Source organism: Hypanus sabinus, chromosome 16 (assembly GCF_030144855.1).
Source record: "Hypanus sabinus isolate sHypSab1 chromosome 16, sHypSab1.hap1, whole genome shotgun sequence".
Lineage (NCBI taxonomy): Eukaryota > Metazoa > Chordata > Chondrichthyes > Myliobatiformes > Dasyatidae > Hypanus > Hypanus sabinus.
Genome location: NC_082721.1, coordinates 13,954,311 through 13,967,417, shown reverse-complemented (window position 1 = coordinate 13,967,417; position 13,107 = coordinate 13,954,311).

Here is a 13,107-nt window from a genome sequence, read left to right as displayed (position 1 = left end):
GTTGGGGAATGTAATAGGAAAGAGGTTATACCAAAACTGTTTATCTTAACGAATGTTTACAGAAGCACCATTGAGTGACCTGACCAGCTGCATAAGCGTCTGATACAATTATGCAGGAATTGCAAGGCCACTGACCACATGTTCCTTTGAAGGATTCCAAGGACTGCTGAGAGGATCACTGGGGTCTCTCTTCACTCATTAGAGATATTTCTCAGGAGCACTATGCATGGAGGACCCTTAGCATTGTCAATGATCTTTCCCATCTATGGTTCCTTTGAAATTTTTGGGCTGAGAGGAAATTAAATTGACGGACCTAGACAAGTGTAGATAGGATGAACCTGCTTTATTTAAGCGAGTATCGGTACAATGCGTAGCAGGTCAAGCAGCTGCCATACAAATGCAGTGACCAGGGTTTGATCCTATCTTCCGTGCCGTGTGTGTGAAGTTTGCGTGGTCCTCCTGCAACCAAATAGGTTTCCCTTGGAACTCTGATTTTCTCCCACTTTCGTTTAATGTATTAGTCGGTAGATTCGAGAGTTATTGCAAATGTCCATAGCGTAGGTGGAGGGGGGGGGGGTGTCTGATGGGTACCTGTGAAGAAGGGAGTAGGTTACAGGGAAAACATTGGGCAATGGGATTATTGAGAAGCTCTAAGGTTAATGGTCCTTCTTTTATATTACGGCACTTACAACGTTACAGCACAGCACAGGTCCTTCAGCTCAAGGGGTTGAGCCTGTTATGTTTTCTAACTCCAGAAGCTAATCAACAGGAACACGCAGGACCCTGGGATAACTAGTCTATTTCTTTTGCTTTAGTAAGGTGCTCAGATGTGCTATTCACTTGGTACTTCTTCCGTATAACCCATAATGTCTTATGTAAACAAAGAATGTTTAATCAGACAATATATTTATACTATTGTTTAAATATTACTGAAATGTTAAATATACACTACACTCCTCCCTGCTTAACTATGAACTCCAACTCAATATAGAACACATCTCAACTCAAATATGTAACATATTGCTCTCTATTAATTTTATAATAATAGTAACAATAATAATAATAATAACAATAACAACACATTATTAATCCTTAGTGGGAAATTCTTTTGTTACAGCAGCAACCTAAAGTGTTCTGCAATGAATAGAGGCATCGATTCTAAATGTTCTTACGTTGCTTTCATTACATCGCAAAATTCATTGCAGCTGGTTTAGTTGGAGCAGTTAAACTTCTAAGCAAACTGTGGGCTTTTCCATCTACTGTACTCAGTAATACAGGCAATCGCTTTTCATCAGCTATTTTAATTGTTTCAAAACACTGCTCATTCGGTATTCTTCATCCAGTTATCTGTTGTGCCGTTAAATGCATCTACCTTCCCAGTGTAACCAGCCATTTCTGCTTTTTATTTATTTATTATTATTATCATCTACCAGTACTCATTGTGTATGAACCCATAAATTTAATCAGTTTTCTGCCTTTTTTTCATATCTCTCTTCCCTTGTGAAGAACCATGTGCTGCACTCTTTCTTAAAACTCGAATGGCTTTCTCTTCCCCCTTGTTGAAAAAAAAACAACCTGTGGCACTTCAACAGTGATCTCTGATTAATTCTAAAACTTCTTCATCACCACTGTTATGTTTGTAATTTCAGAAACAAATCAAAAGAAAAACACAGGAACCCAGGATAACTTGCCTACATTGTTTTACGTTTGTACATTAGTAAGGCACTCATATATATCGTAGTTGCATAATGATGTATGCCATTCGCATACTTCGTACATACAGTATAATCAATTGTGACTTATATAAATGAAGAATGTTTAATGAAATAATATATTACTCAAATATTACTGAAATATTAAATGCACTGTAGTGTCAACTTTTAACCTATTCTAAGATCAATCAAACCCTACCTTCCTACATAGCATTCCATTTTTCAATCATCCAAGTGCCTATCTAGGAATTTCTTAAATGACCCTGGGCAGGTTGTTCGCGGACCCACTGCTCTGTGTACAAAACTTACCTCCGATATTCCTCCCTCTACTTTCCTTCGATCGCCTTAAAATTATGCTCCTCATATTAGCCATTTCCACCTTGAGAAAACATCTCTGGCTGTCCACTTGATCTATGCCTCTTATCATTTTGTACACTTCTATCAAGTCAATTCTTATTCCCCATTTCTCCAAAGAGAAAAGTCCTAACTTGATGAACCTATTCTCATAAACCACACTCTGTAATCCAGGCAGTTTCCTGGTCAATCTCCTCTGTGCTTTCTCTACATCCTTCCTATAATGAGGTGACCAGAACTGAACACACTATTCCAAGTGTTGTCTAACAAGGGTTTTATAGATCTGCAACATTACCTCACAGTTCTTGAACTCAAACCTAATTGTAACCCCCTGGGTTGCCTCAGGCTCACTCAGCTCATTCTCGTCTAGGGGGAGCAGCATTCGGCCCCGCCAAACTGGGTAATCAGCTGGTGTGGATGCTGTGTGATGTCCCCACCTCGCCCAGAAACAGACAGTACACCACATGCGATTAAATGAGTACAATTTATAAAGGTTACTATAACTAGGTGATTAATAATGATATATATGAAGAAAAAATAAAGAAAAGGCGCCAAACTTATCAAAGTCTAAACCACTTCGTGCTCAACCGTTGGAGCTCAATTACTGAAGTCTTCTGGCCACCATTCGATCCCCTCCGAACTCCTCAGGACAGCTCCTCCGAACAGCTCAGGACCCTCCGAAGTGGTCAACCAAGCACATCTAGCTTCATCCCCCCTCCTCGGAGTACCTCCTGGCCTCGGACCCCCGCTTGGGGTCCGTTCCTCGCCCAGCTTACAGCATTGCATCCTCTCTCTCAACCCCCTCGTGCCGATCTGCTCAAAAGCCCGTTGACAATCGCTTACAGACTCAGAAGAAAGAACAACATTAATCCCCATTTGGTTTACAAAGGAATACAATTCTCGTTATCAGTAAATTTTAACCCAAACAAGCTTCCAGCACTCTCTCACAACAAAGAAGCATTCCTGCTAGGTAACAAAACAAAGAAGCCCTTTTGATTACATACACAGTAACAAAGAAAAAAGAAGAAACCCCCTTTACATAATGGCTAATGAAGACCATATGCCTTCTTAACCACCTTATCAACTTGCATGGCAACTTTGAGAGGATTTATGGACGTGGACCCTAAGATCCCTCTGTTCCTCCACACTACTAAGAATCATGTCATTAAACATGTAATCTGCCTTCAATTTAACCTTCCAAAGTGAACCACTTCACACTTCTCCAGGTTGAGGAGGGAGGTATGAAACCACTGGGTAAAAAGAAAACATTTCTTTCACCTAGAAGTGTGGTGGGGGTTGAGGGGGGGGAGGTTGGAACCTACTTCTTGAAAAGACAGTGAATGTAATAAACTTACCATATTCACAAACTAATGTAATTTCAAAGGAAAATCTCTCTAATTATGAAACCATTCCTGAGAATATGGTTGAAGTTTCCCAGTGGCAAGGCAAACGGCACATATCATGACCTCAAAAGTGGAATTAGGCAGGGTATCAGTCACTTTGATGGCACAGACATGATGGCTGAATGGCCTTTGTTCCCTTTATAAATTTCTGTCTACGAAGACTGACACTCAAGATGTGTCATCTTACTTGCCTGGCTGTAAAGAGATCTCAGGTAAGGAGATTACTAATACATGTTGCTCTTTACAAATAAAAAAAAGTACTGTGAGCAGTGTAATTTGAAGATTGAAAGAGCTACTGTATTATTTAGCTGGATGGCAAATAAGCTTTGCTTGGAAGGGAAAAATATAGTTTGGAAAATTTCTGCTATATCCCATTAAATGTCTTCACCTGCAAATCTTCTGGAGTCGTCTATTGCGTCTGGTGCTCCTGATGGGGGTATTAGTGAGCTCCCAATCTACCAATATACAAATCTACATTGACGAGACATGTCTTAAATAGGGGGACCACTTGCTCAAGTACCTTTGCATCATCTGCCCCAGGCAGGAATGCCCAGAGGCCAAACATTTTGATTCCGATTCCCATTCCTGTTCTATGGCCTCCTCTTGTGCCAAGATGAGGTCACCCTCAGGGTGGAGGAGTAACACATTATATTCCATCTGATGGCATGAATATTGATTTCTCCTTCTGGTGAACAAATACCTCTCCCATTCCCCACTCTGATTTTTCACTTCTTCTCATCTGCCTATTACTTCGCCCAGGGTCCGGCCCTCCTTCCCTTGCTCCTATTGTCCACTCTCCTCTCGTATCAGATTCTAGTTCTCCAGCCTTGACCTTTCCCACCCTCCTGGCTTCACCCATCACCTTCCAGTCAGCCTCCCCCCACCACCTTTTTATTCTGGCATCTTCCCCCTTCCTTTCCAGTCCTGAAGAAGAGAATCAGCCCGAAACTCCAACTGTTAGCTCTTTTCCACAGATGCTGCCTGACCTGCTGAGTTCCTCCAGCATTTTGTGTGTGTTGCTTTGGATTTCCAGCATCTGCGGATTTTCTCTTGTTTATAATTTCTGCCTTATTTGCATGTAGCAATCACATTGGAAAAAAAAATGAATGCGGCATGCTAGGGTTTTGAAAATGATCTTTCACCATCTCAACACATTTCAACCTGTGTTAAATTTGGTGAAGTGTTGATGACACAGAGATGGAAAAGGAATTCTGCTGTAAAATTAGTGTATTTCTCTTTGACAGTAAACTCTGCAGATGCGGGAAATCCAAGCAATACACACAAAACGCCGGAGGAGCTCAGCAGCTCAGGCAGTGTTTATAGAAAAGAGTAAAACTGCCCATCACCCTCTCCGGTGCTCCTCCCACTTTAATTTCTTCAATGGTTGATTCACCATCAATAACTCACTCTGAGACGTGAAGGCGAGATATCGGCTTTTATTGACTGGAAGAAGGAACAAGCAGTGAGTGACCACCATACTACATCCTGGAGACTGAGAGGCCGGGCTCAGGCCTTGATCGCCTTTATACAGGGGTCTGTGGAAGGAGCCACAGGAGCAGTCAGCAGGGGGCGTGTCCAGACAGGTATATGTAGTTCACCACAATGGTCTACCCTCTCCTATCAGATTTCCCCTTCTCCAGCCCTTTATCTATTTTACCTATCAACTCCCCAGCTCTTTACTTCACCCCTCCCCATCTCCTGGTTTCATTGATCACCAGCCACCTTCTACTTCTTCCTCCCTTTCCCCAACTTTCTTGCTCTAACTTCTCATATTTTTCCCAGTCCTGATGAAGAATCTCAGCCTGAAACGTTGACTGTTTACTCTTTTCCATAGATGCTGCCTGGCCTGCTAAGTTCCTCCGGCATTTTGCGTGTGTTAACATATTTCTCTGCGGCTTTTGCACCTACAAGGAGCAGTGCCACTAGAAAGCAGCATCCGGCATGTGACTACCATTGCAAGGAAGGCTTGGCAGTGCCTCCACTTTCTCAGAAATTTGCAAAGATTCAGCCTGTCAACTAAAACTTTGACATACTTCTATGGATATGCCTAGAGCTCATACTGGCTGGTGGCATCACGGCCTGGTATGGAAACACCAATGCTCCTGAATGGAAAAGCCTTCAAAAAGTAGTAGGTACAGCCCAGCATTGCAGCCCTCCCCACCAATGAGCACATTTGCAAGGAGCGCATTCACCAGAAAGCTGTATCCATCAGCTAGGACACCCACCATCCAGGCTATGATCTCTTCTCAATGCTGTCATCAGTACAAGAGTCTCAAGACCCATGCCACCAGGCTCATGAAGTTACTACCCCTCAACCATCTTAAACCACAGGGGATAACTTCAGTCGCCTCAACACAAAACTGATTCCATTACCAGTTTCAAGCACTCTAGAACACATGCTCTCAGTATAGTTTGTTATTCATTTATGTATTTATTTATTATTTGTTTTTTATATAATTGCATAGTTTGTCTTGTTATGCACATTGGTTGTTTGCCCATCTGTTTGTGTGTAGTTTTTCATTGATTCTATTATGTTTCTTTTTACCTACTCTGAATGCCTGCACAAAAATGAATTTCAGGGTAGTATATGGTGGCATGTATGTACTTTGATAATAAATTTCCTTTGAACTTAATAAAATGATTTTCAGTTTCATAATGCTTAAATTAGTAGATGTATGTAATAGACCTCTTAAATCTACATACTTTGGTTAATTGTCAATAATCTCACAGTCAAGTGCCAAAATTCAGAAGTTTTATTAATGTAAGAACAGCTAGAATTGAAAATCATGCTGGACATCTCAAACAAAAGCATAAAATGCAGGAAAAAAGCTCAGCAACCCTTCATCAGACATCGGCAATAGATGATCTGGGACAGTAGAGAATGGAAAGCAAAACAGAGTTGTGAATCCCTGTTCCTCCAGCAGGGTGCACTGTTTTGCAGTTTACAGCTGTTAATCTCCAAACTTTAAATAGTAGGCCTCCACATTCACCCGTTTGCTTTCACTATATGTGTTATTGAAGATTGTTTAATGTCATTTCCAATAAACAAGTGAAAAGGAGAATGAAATAATTGTTAATCTGAATCTAATGCAGCACAAAACAAAACCTCTGTAAGATAAAAACACAATAATAAAAAAATGAATATTTGGGTATAAATACACAAAACATCTTACATACACAAATTGATTGTATGCCAATAAAATAACGCTAGACACAGCAGCAGGTGTAAATAAGATGACTGACAGGATATAATTAGTGATAGTTGGGGGTGTGGAGGGGTGGGTTAGTGGGTGGAGGTGTTGATCAGTCTTACTGCTTGGGGAAAGTAACTGTTTCTGTGTCTGGTGGTCCTGACGTGTATGCTTCTTAGCATGAATGGAAACTTCATAATGGTACTGGCCCTTTTCCAGCACCTTTCTGTATATAAAGTACAGTTAAGTCAATCATCAAAAAATGGAAAAAAATATGCACTGCTGTAAATCTGCCTAGAGCAGGCCATCCTCAAAAACTGAGTGGCTGTGGAAGAAGGGGGCTAATGTGAGAGGCCACCAAGAGACCTATGACAACTCTGGAGGAGTTACAAGCTTCAGTGGCTGAGACGGGAGATACTGTGCATACAACTGTTGCCCGGGTGCTTCACCAGCCGCAGCTTTATGGGAGAGTGGCAAAGAGAAAGCTACTATCGAAGAACACTCACATGAAATGTCAGCTAGAGTTTCCCAGAAGGCATGTAGAAGTCAGCTGGAACCAAAATTGAGCGTTTTTGGCCATCAGACTAAATGCTATGTTTGGCATAAGCCAAACACCGCACATCATCAAAAACACACCAGCCCTACCATGAAACGTGGTGACTGCATCACACTGTGGGGATGCCTATAAAAAGTATTCACCTACCCCCAGGAAGTTTTTATCTTTTACTGTTTTAGAACTTTGAATCATATTGGATTTAATTTGGCTTATTTGACACTGATCAACAGAAAAATACTCTTTCATGTTAAAGTGAAAACAGATCTCTCCAGTGTGATCTAAATTAACTACAAATATAAAACACAAAATAATTGATTGCATAAGTATCCTCTCCCTTCCAGTCAGTATTTAGTAGATGCACCTTTGGCAGCAATTATAGCATTGAGTCTGTGTGGATAGGTCTCTATCAGCTTTGCACATTTGGACACTGCAATTTTCCCCCCTTCTTCTTTACAAAACTGCTGAAGCTCTGACAGACTGCATGGGGATCATAAGTGAACAGCCCTTTTAAAATACAGCAATGGGCTCAGCACACAGCCCTGGGGGTACTGTGTAGAGGATGATGGGGAGGAAGGAGCGACTGTGCATCCCGACTGAGGTCTGTCCGTTAGAAAGCTGCACAGTGAGGAGAAGAAGTTTGTTCACGAAGATCTGTGGGACAATAGTGTTAAATGCTGAACTGAAATCCAGAAACAGCATTCCAACGTAGGTGTTACAGGAACTTTGTGTTCTGTTATATTTTCAATGTTCAATTCCAATAGCTGCAAATTCCACTTTATTTCAAATCTTGGAAGAAGAGTGGAATTTGCAGCTGTTACTACACAGGATATTTAGCACAAGTGACAGGGGATGAATTTCTTCTCAGAATGCTTTCCTCTTTACACTTCCTGTAAAATCCTCTCAATATTATGGTTTTCTGCATGAACTTATATACAGAAGCTGGACAGAAATACAAACTTTGTAAGTTAATCAGTCCCTCGAACCTGCTGCAACACATAAGATCATATTGATATGTTTGTAACCTCAATCCCAGTAAATTTTACTTACCACCTGCACTCACCTTGTTTGTTGATAATCTATCTAGCTCTGCCTTAAAAATACTCAAGGATTCTGCTTCCAATGCCTTTTGAGGGAGAAAGTTCCAGGCTCATTGCCCTCTATATAAAAAAAAATCATCTCATCTCTTTGTTAATTGCTTGCTATACTTCACTACTAGGCTTTGATGAATCATAAAGTAAGGATTCCAGATCTCTTTGCAGTCTCTCACCATCTATATAATACTTTGTTTTCCACCCTGACAAACTGGGCAATTTTATACAGTAATTTTCTGCTTAATACTCCATTTGCCAGAACATTGCTCAATCAAATAATTCCTCTGTAAGTTGTCACTTCCTTATCTCCCCCTTACTTTCCTACCCACTTCTGTGTCATCCTTAAATTTCGCAACTATCCTCGCCAATCCATCGTCCGTATCATTTCTATAAAATGTAAAAAATTTAGAGGTCCCACTACTGATATCTGGTGCACTGTTCACTTACATCTTGCTCAAAAGGAAGTGATCCATGTAGTGTCTTTAATATTTCAGTAATATTTGAGCAATATTGCAAATACATTGTTTCATTTATGTTTACAGAATTCATTAATAATTATATGTACCAATACATGAATGGCACATGTCATTATGCCACCAGAACTCAAGTGCTCACCTCACTAAAAGTAAACACGGAACTGAGACTCGCAGCTGCGGGCTCCTGTATTTTTCTTTCAATTTGTTTTTGGAGTTACCATACATAATAGTGGCAACGAGGAAGTTTTAAACGAACCCAAGACACCTACTTACCTGTTAAAGCACAGTGAGATGCTAGAGTTAAGAAGAAGTGCTGCGAAAATTTCGGGTTTAAAAAGTCGTAAGTGAGTGACTCACTAAAGAATAGGAAAACAAAACAAAGTACATGAGTATCCTCAGTTCTGTGTTTTTCTTTCAATTAGTACCTAGAGCTACAAAATCTAACAATCCACTTATTGTGCACTGTTTTTACTTGTTAGCCAACATGTCAATATGTTATCACTTACACTAGGGACTTTTATTTTGACAATAACTTTTGATGCTGCATCTTTTTGAATGTCTCTTGGAAACTAAGTATAACACATCTGCCCAATCCACCTTATCCAATAAATAGTGCAAAACTGATTTTCCCTTTGCAAAACAAACATTGAGTTTGTGTGATTACTTACTTACTGCCCATTATGCCACTGGCATTACGGGCAACAATGAAGGTCCTCCATCTCTGTCGGTGTTCAAGACTTCCTTCGTCATGTCAGTGGCTTCCTCTCGGTTTTCACTGCGGTCAGTCATGCAAGTCCAGGGTGGAGACTCAGGAATCCAGTCACACTGATATAGAAGTATTTTTTATTGCTGCTCCCATAACAACTGGGCTTGACCAGTCAGGGTTGTTGGCCCTGAGCTGAACCCCTGAACCTGGAGGACCAGTGGACCACTCTTAGTCTGGCCTCTGCCCTTTGACCTGTTTGGCATGGGTGACCCTAACAAGAGCCAAATCATAAAACCCTGACTCCAGCCAAAATAACTCTCCAGTTCATTGAGGCATGCAAGCCCGCAAACCACGACAAGGTTGCAGCCCTCTTGGAGGCCTTTATCAATTATAGGCCCTTTTATCTTGTTTGAAATCCTCAGCTTTAACTACCAGTTTATTTTTAGAACGGCATTCCTTATTCCTTTATGTCACTGCCCGTTTAGCATTTACCATATTTGCTCCAGCTTTGTCTCTACGCATTAATTTATCACGTTATAGCGTCGGTCCCTTCTCCCTAGAGTTTAGTTTAAAATTCCTACTTCCAGCTTGTGCAGCTGCTCTGTAGACCTCCCCTCTCTTGCCATAATTTTCACCAGAAGCAAATTACTGCTAATACTTTTAAGTGTGAAATTAAACCAGAGCATGTTGGAAACACTTGGCAGGAAAGGCAGCATCTGTGGAGAGAGGAAAGCAGAGAGTGGGTTCTGGAATAAAAAATGATGGAGGTACTAAGCATGAAGGGTCTTTACCCTGAAATTTTATTTCTATTTCTGACCCGATCTCTTGGGTATTTCCAATATTTTCTGTTCATTATATCAGAATCAGCTTTATTATCACTGACATATGCCATGAAATCTGTTGTTTTATGGCAGCAGTACAGTGCAAGACAAAATATAGTGTAAACTACAAGTAATGTTATATTACAGTACTGTACAAAAGTCTAAGGTATATATGTACACACACATACATATAGCTAAGGTGACTAAGACTATTGCATGGTACTGTATTTGTCGACGTGGAGCACAGCGAGTTTGTAAATCTGCCGGGAGCAAAGGATGCTGGGAATGGTGAGGGTGGACTGCAATGGAAGGGGTGCGGGACAGGTGCCAGAGATGGTGTGCCGGGCTGGGGAACGCAGTGGGACCAGGCACCTCCAGCCTTGAGACATCAGGCAAGGTTATTTTGTATAACTCTTTCTTTGATAGAGTTATACAAAATTATGAGGGGTATAGATAGGGTACACGCAAGCAGACTTTTGCCACTGAGGTTGGATGGGACTACAACCAGAGGTCATGAATTAAGGGTGAAAGGTGAAAAGTTTAAGGGGAACATGAGAGGGAAACTATTTTACTCAGAGGGCCGGGAGAGTGTGGAATGAGCTGCCAGCAGAAGTGGTGTGTGCGAGCTTGATTTCGATTTTCAAGATCTGCCTGCAAGTGTGCTATTTGAGCTAATGTCCCAAATAAGCTCAATTCTTTGGTTTATGTCAATCAAGATGAGTGATATACCAATATGCTTTTGATTATTTCCAGACATTAAAGAAAAGAGAGATTATCTTGGTATGACCAAGTAACAATGCTGCTTTTGAAAAAGCAGCCAAGGATTTTAATCTATCAGCAGAGTTCCTAGTACCAGACATTGCCACTGTGATTGGTTGCCAATGAATAGGAATGTGTTTACTGTGTTCACAAGACTACACAGATGTGTAAGTGAGGGAGACTAGGCATGTTAATGGGATGTTTAACTACTCAACACCTTAAGAGGTAGGTGAATTTGGCATGTTTTCATATCCATACCTTGTCACCATTCGACTCAAGTCTTTTGATTTTATATGTGCTAGACAGTAGCCCCTAGAGATAAAGGAGCCTTGAAAGGAAAACCAAGTGAACACTTTGGCAGGATGGTCAGCCAGCTTGGAGTAGCATCAGTCAGACAGCTCTAGCTTTGATTCCATCTCAAAGGAGCTAGATGTCATCCAAGCATCATCAAAGCTGATTAGATAGAGTAGTGAAGCATGCCACATTCTTTGTTTTAAGTCGAGATCTTAAAGCTTTTGTAAATATCACAGAAAGCTGGAGAAGACATAATGATGAAGTGCTAAAATGACAGTGAAGTTCAACTCTACCTTAAGCTCTCAGATGAAAAGCATCTTCTCACAGCTTACTGCAGGTCAAAACCCATGATCAAACAGAACGGGAATGTGCCTTGAACAGGCTCCTGTCAAATTTTTGAGATACAAACGACCATCTGAAAAGTCATACTTTCTGTAAAGCTATTATATGCAGCAACAATTTTCTTTTATCATCAATGAAAGGCAAAGAGCCAAAACAAAGACAGAGCAGGCCGGAAACACTCAGGGGATCAGGTAGTGTCTGGGGTGTTATCTTGAAGTTGTAAAAGGCACTGGTGAGGCCTAATTCAGAGTATTGTGTGCAGATTTTGGTCACCTACCTACAGGAAAGATGTAAATAAGGTTGAAAGAGTACAGAGAAAATTCACCAGCATGTTGCTGCAACTGGAGGATCTGAGTTATAAGGAAAGATTGAATAGGTTAGGACTTTATTCCTTGGAACATAGAAGACTGAGAAGAGATTTGATAGAGTTATACAAAATTATGAGAGATGTAAATTGGGTAAATGCAAGCAGACATTTTCCAGTTAGGTAGGACTGCAACTAGAAGTCAAGTATTAAGAGTGAAAAGTGAAAAGTTTAAGGGGAATGTGAGGGAAAACTTTTTCACTCAGAGGGCCGTGAGGGTGTGGAATGTGCTGCCAGCACGAGTGGTGCCTGCGAGTTTGATGTCAACATTTAAGAAAAGTTTGGATAGGTACATGGATGGTAGTGATATGGGGAACTATGGTAGCTTGATGGGAATAGGCAGTTTAAATGGTTTAACATGGACTAGATGGGCCAAAGGGTCTGCTTCTATGCTGTACTTTTCAATTCTATGACTCTAAAGAGAAACGGAGTTAATGCTTCAGGTATAAGATCTTTTACCAGTGGCTTAATCCATTTAACAGTGGTGGAATTGGATACGATAGGGTCTTTTAAGAGGCTTTTGGATAGGGACATGGAGCTTAGAAAAATAGAGGGCTATAGGTAAGTCTAGCCATTTCTGAGGTAGGGACATTTTCGGCATAATATTGTGGGCCGAAGGACCTGTATTGTGCTGTAGGTTTTCTATATTTCTATGTTTAACATGACAAAATGTTTCCAGGTGTTGAATGGGAACATATTAATCACTATTATTCATTTACTTATCTATTAATATATTTATCTTTCAATTTATCTATCAATCTATGCTCTTAGCACATGTATATTGAAACCTTCAGTGAAATGCATCATTTGTGTTAACAACCAACACAACCCAGGCAAGTGTCTCGACAATTTCCTGCATCAGCATAGCATTCTCAGATTGTTCGGCAGGTCAATATGAGCAATAATCAAAGTCAGAGTTAGTATCACTGGCTTACGTCATGAAATATGTTGTTTTGTGATGGCAGTATATTATAAAAATACAATAAATTACAATAAGAAATATATATAAAAAAAGAAAAAAATAATGGGTTCATCTTC